Source organism: Globicephala melas, chromosome 3 (assembly GCF_963455315.2).
Source record: "Globicephala melas chromosome 3, mGloMel1.2, whole genome shotgun sequence".
In the NCBI taxonomy this organism is placed as follows: domain Eukaryota; kingdom Metazoa; phylum Chordata; class Mammalia; order Artiodactyla; family Delphinidae; genus Globicephala; species Globicephala melas.
The window spans coordinates 36,097,734-36,103,223 of NC_083316.1; positions in this window are offsets into that span (position 1 = coordinate 36,097,734).

Genomic DNA, 5,490 nt, shown 5'->3' on the forward strand with positions numbered 1-5,490 from the left:
GGGACAGATCATTGGTTCTGTATCTGTGTATCCCTGCCCTATCTGAATGGGAGTGATCTGAGGGGAAAACACTTGCTAGACTAGTATTGCTGCCATATATCTGGACCAGCACTGTGGATGAACTTAATGTCCCTTCCAAAGGTGGAAATATTAGGGTAAACATAAATGACAAATGGAGAGAAGGAGAAATAATAGCTGTGGGTAAAGGAATGAATAAGTGGGTAATGCAATGAGGGAAGTCCAACATTATATTAATGCTTTGAAGGAAGCTCAGAACAAGGGAGTAATATCATTTCTTCGCACAATTGTACCTGTTGCCTGGAAGGGTAAAGCTATGTGTTTGCTGAGACCAGCCTTGCTTTGGAAAATTGAATGGTGCCATACAAACCTGAGAGGCATTGCTCTGGGAAACATTCTGGTCATATGAGATGATGATGAACTGGACCAAATGTTAATAACTAAGTGCATCTAGTAATGTGCCAGTATCTTTTTTTTTTTTTTTTTTTTTGCGGTACGCGGGCCTCTCACCGCCGTGGCCTCTCCCGCTGCGGAGCACAGGCTCCGGACGCGCAGGCTCAGCGGCCATGGCTCACGGGCCCAGCCGCTCCGCGGCACGTGGGATCCCCCCTGGACCAGGGCACGAACCCGTGCTCCCTGCATCGGCAGGCGGACCCCCAACCACTGCGCCACCAGGGAAGCCCCTGTGCCAGTATCTTTTAACTTTCATTTTCAGGTTATATCTACTACAGAGGATATCATCTGGGAAGGAATTTCTGAGAACTGCTTTCTGTTGACACCTCAAAATGTGTAGAGTGTGGTTCCCAGCAAACTGATCCCTGCGTAACTATAAACAATGATGATCAAATGCTTAGAAAGGTCCCTGGCTATGATGGATAAAATACAATGGCAGCATGCCCAACACGCTACAGTATTCCAGGCACAAATACATGTCACCCTTGTTTTTGTGGATGGGAAGTGCAAAATAGGGAAAAACAGTGGGGTCCTGATGGGATTAAAACAATGGCCGTCAAGTAGTAGATCTGCGTTCTCCTGGGCAATGGCCCCACGCTGAGGTGAAGAAGGCTGTGAGAGGTCTTATGGCATACTCAAACTAAGTTGCATCTAGCTGTGCCTACCACTCAACTAACTCTAGTGTGAGGGACCAAACATTCTGGAGTGCAAAACATGTATACTAACTGCACTTAGGCGTTTGGCACATAATGGCTACACGAGCATGATAGATTAAACAACACTGGCTCATAAGACAGAAAGAACCTTAGTGGAGATAGGTGCCGGTCTAGGTATCCTGGAACAAACTGAATTTGTTTTTAATGAGGAGCACCATTCAAAGGAAAAGGATTTATTAACTAGGATAAGCCTATCAGAGGGTGTTCTCTTTCGGAGGAAGGCAAAGGCTAGAAGTCAGCCTGGAAAGATGGGGATTTAGCAAAGTGGATCAATCAAACTCAGCATATAATGCTGAATGATTCTATAACCCAGCATTGGGAAAAGGCCTGTATTTGACTATTTTAATACAAATGGAGGCTGAAGAGGCCATGGGACAATGGCCCTCAGTGCTAGCCAAATTTATATATATAGTCTTCCTCAGAGTAAACTTTTCAGTGTGGTATAAAACATGTTTACTAATAAACTCAAATATCTCTAGTTCTACTGTAAAAAAGAAGCCCAAGTGAATAAACCTATGCTCAATAATTAACATTTCAGTATTTTATTTTATTTGGAACTGATCTAGATAGTCAATGAATATCTATCATTTAACTGATCTCAGTAGAACTTTAAGGTTTCAAGCTACCAATAAGATTTTGGAAACTTTTTAAAGTTTATTTTTATTTATTTTTAACATCTTTATTGGAGTATAATTGCTTTACAATGGTGTGTTAGTTTCTGCTGTATAACAAAGTGAATCAGCTATACATATACATATATCCCCATATCTCCTCCCTATTGCATCTCCCTCCCACCCTCCCTATCCCACCCCTCTAGGTGGTCACAAAGCACTGAGCTGATCTCCCTGTGCTACGTGGCTGCTTCCCACTAGCTATCTATTTTACATTTGGTAGTATATATAAGTCCATGCCACTCTCTCACTTCATCCCAGCTTCACCTTCCCCCTCCCCGTGTCCTCAAGTCCATTCTCTAGGTCTGCGTCTTTATTCCTGTCCTGCCCCTAGGTTCTTCAGAACCATTTTTTTTTTTTTGATTCCATTATATGTGTTAGCATACGGTATTTATTTTTCTTTCTGACTTACTTCATTCTATATGACACTCTCTAGGTCCATCCACCTCACTACAAATAAGTCAATTTTGTGGAAACTATTTTGAAGTAGACATACCATAAAGCATAATTGTAATTGAAAATTTCATTTATAAATTTTATCTTACATCTATTTAATTCACTTGTTCTTAACAATTATGTTTAGATTAGTCATGAAAATTTCATGAGACATTAAACAGTTCATTATCATTTTAAGTTATCATTCTTGTTGACAAATTCTCTGACAGAGGTGACATGAGCTTATTTGACTGTTAGTAAATGTAGGTATAATAAAAGTATTATATTTAATGCTGATAACTCTAAAGGCATGCCTGTTTTAATTAAACCAACAAACATAAACTAGCTTTTATTTACTGAAGAATATCCTAGATCATGTGAACTTAATAAAACATTTGTGTTAGTTTTTATATTTCTGAGAGTACACTTGATTTATATAAATGCTTGTTTGTCTTTAATTCAATTAAATAGAACTCTTTATAAATTAATTTTGACAATACTGTTTGGAGGTAGAAAAAAATCACATTTATAATATACATACATAGACATACATAAACATACAGACAGGTGCAAACAGATCTTATAGCTTTTGTTTTAAAATTTTAGCCACAAGACAGGTATAATAATTCATAACTTACTAGTTTATAAAAGAACAGCTGGATCAAAATCATGTTTCTAGCAGATGGAATAAGTTTACCTTCTCAGATGGTGAAAGCTTTTACTAACATTTGTGGAAGAGACTTTTACGATTTTTTTAAGGCCTAGTTTTCAAAATAGGCTTTCCTTTTTTTTTTTCTTTTCTCTCTTTCTGATAAGAATTAACTTGGTTCCTGGAGAAGACTGTGTAGAAAACTTACATCTCAAAAGATACAGAGAAAGAATGCAAATTCCACCAAGAGAGACTTTTGTTCCATAAGCCTAGATCTTTACAATAATTGCAAGCCTTTAAAATGAATAGGAAGGTTTTGAGATTGGTTAAAAAATAGGTGAATTTTGAAGTGTTTTTAGAGCGACACTTCTGTTCTTATAAAGATTAGATTTGTAAGATAAGTACGGTTGTTTTTAATTCCTCAAAGAATTGGGTTGCAAACTGCATGATTAAAGAGGCTGCTCCACCCATCCAACTACATTATTCAGTTTGCTTCTTTATATCAGGGAGAAGATCTTCAACTAAAATGGAAATCAGAAATTTCCCATGTTCTAGATTTAGAACTGTGTGTCTTTGGAATGTTTTAGTAAATCCTTCCATAAAGCCTCGAGAATGTTTTTCCTTCCCTCTGGGTACATGGGTTCATTTTAGCTTAGGGGAGAAAGCCTCAAAAAAAGTTCTTATCGGACTTTGAATATAAGCTTCTAATTTGGCCAACCTCTGACCATAGAACTACTTAAAAAAACCCAAAAATCTCATACATCTTGTCGGGTTTCAGCGGGGCCAAGCAGTAAATATTCCTGGCAGTGTTGAACACCACCTTGGCCACAAGAGGCATCCCCCCAAAAGGTGCAAAACATATCACCCTCCCAAAATCCAGAGTCACTCCCAAGGATAACTTAAAAAAAGAGACCCAGATCATTCCCCTTGAGAGCTGGCAACAGTCAGCAAGACACTAGCTGCAAATGGGAGTACTTTTCTAGCCACAAATGGGGTGCAACCCACATTTATGTCCAGCCATGTTTTGGGGGCTCTCAACCTTATGGTTGCCAAGCCAAGTTCTCAGGACACAAAATGAGACAAACAAGAAGGCAGTAGCTGTTCCTGGTAGAGACAGACTTGACAACCAGTGGGTACCTGAAAGCAAGTTCGCGAGTCACAATTCAAAGATTTAATTCTTAAAATTTTTTTTTTGCCTGCCAGTTTGAATTTGGAAAGAAAGGGACAATGTGAAATTTTACCTTTCTCTCTCAGCCAGGCACCACAGATGGAAATCTAGGACAGCTGACTTGGGTAAGAATTCTCACCCTTTACAGGTTTCTGCCAGTTTTCCCAGGATTCTGTCTGCAGGTTTCTGCCAGTTTTCCCAGGATTCTGTCCGCAGGTTCTGGAGCAAGTGGGGTGTCCCAGCAGATCTTATCTTGGTACCAGAAATTATAGAGGAGGAAAAATAATTTTTCCTCTACGCTTTGTGGTGAATGCTTGGCTGAGACCCCTTTTTCTCTAGGGCGTCTCATGAATAGATAAACTTATTTGGCTTAAAAGTTCTCCACTGTGGCCACTTTAATTCAAGATTATTTTGGTAAGGTTAAACTGCTTGTTCAGCCTTAAAACAAAATTTTATTCACCTGAGGCCTCACACTGGACCCAGTCCAGCTTAAGTTGGACCTAGTCTGACCCTGGACCCAGTCCAACCCCAGACCCAATCTGGTTTTTAAGGCAGACCCAGTCTGGAAAAAGAAATGCTCAAATAAATTCTGAAAGCTCATAATGCAAAATCTGTAGAGCTAGGATCTGAGAGGAACTTTCCCATGACCTCCAGAAGCACCAAGAAACCCGCAGGCTTGAGGGGCTCAAAAGGTACCCACGCCTTTTCACTTATTGTTCTGGGAACCATGGGTCTCCTTCAATTCCCTCTTTTGACGCCGTTAAAGGATTAAACTGAGGCATATTAAAGTTTTTTTTTTTTTTACATCTTTATTGGAGTGTAATTGCTTTACAATGGTGTGTTAGTTTCTGCTTTATAACAAAGTGAATCAGTTATACATATACATATGTTCCCATATCTCTTCCCTCTTGCGTCTCCCTCCCTCCCACCCTCCTTATCCCACCCCTCCAGGCGGTCACAAAGTACCCAGCTGATCTCCCTGTGCTATGCGGCTGCTTCCCACTAGCTATCTACCTTACGTTTGGTAGGGTATTTATGTCCATGCCTCTCTCTCTCGCTTTGTCACAGCTTACCCTTCCCCCTCCCCATATCCTCAAGTCCATTCTCTAGTAGGTCTGTGTCTTTATTCCTGTCTTACCCCTAGGTTCTTCATGACATTTTTTTTTCTTAAATTCCATATATATGTGTTAGCATACGGTGTTTGTCTTTCTCTTTCTGACTTACTTCACTCTGTATGACAGACTCTAGGTCTATCCACCTCACTACAAATAACTCAATTTCGTTTCTTTTTATGGCTGAGTAATATTCCATTGTATATATGTGCCACATCTTCTTTATCCATTCATCCGATGATGGACACCCAGGTTGCTTCCATCTCCG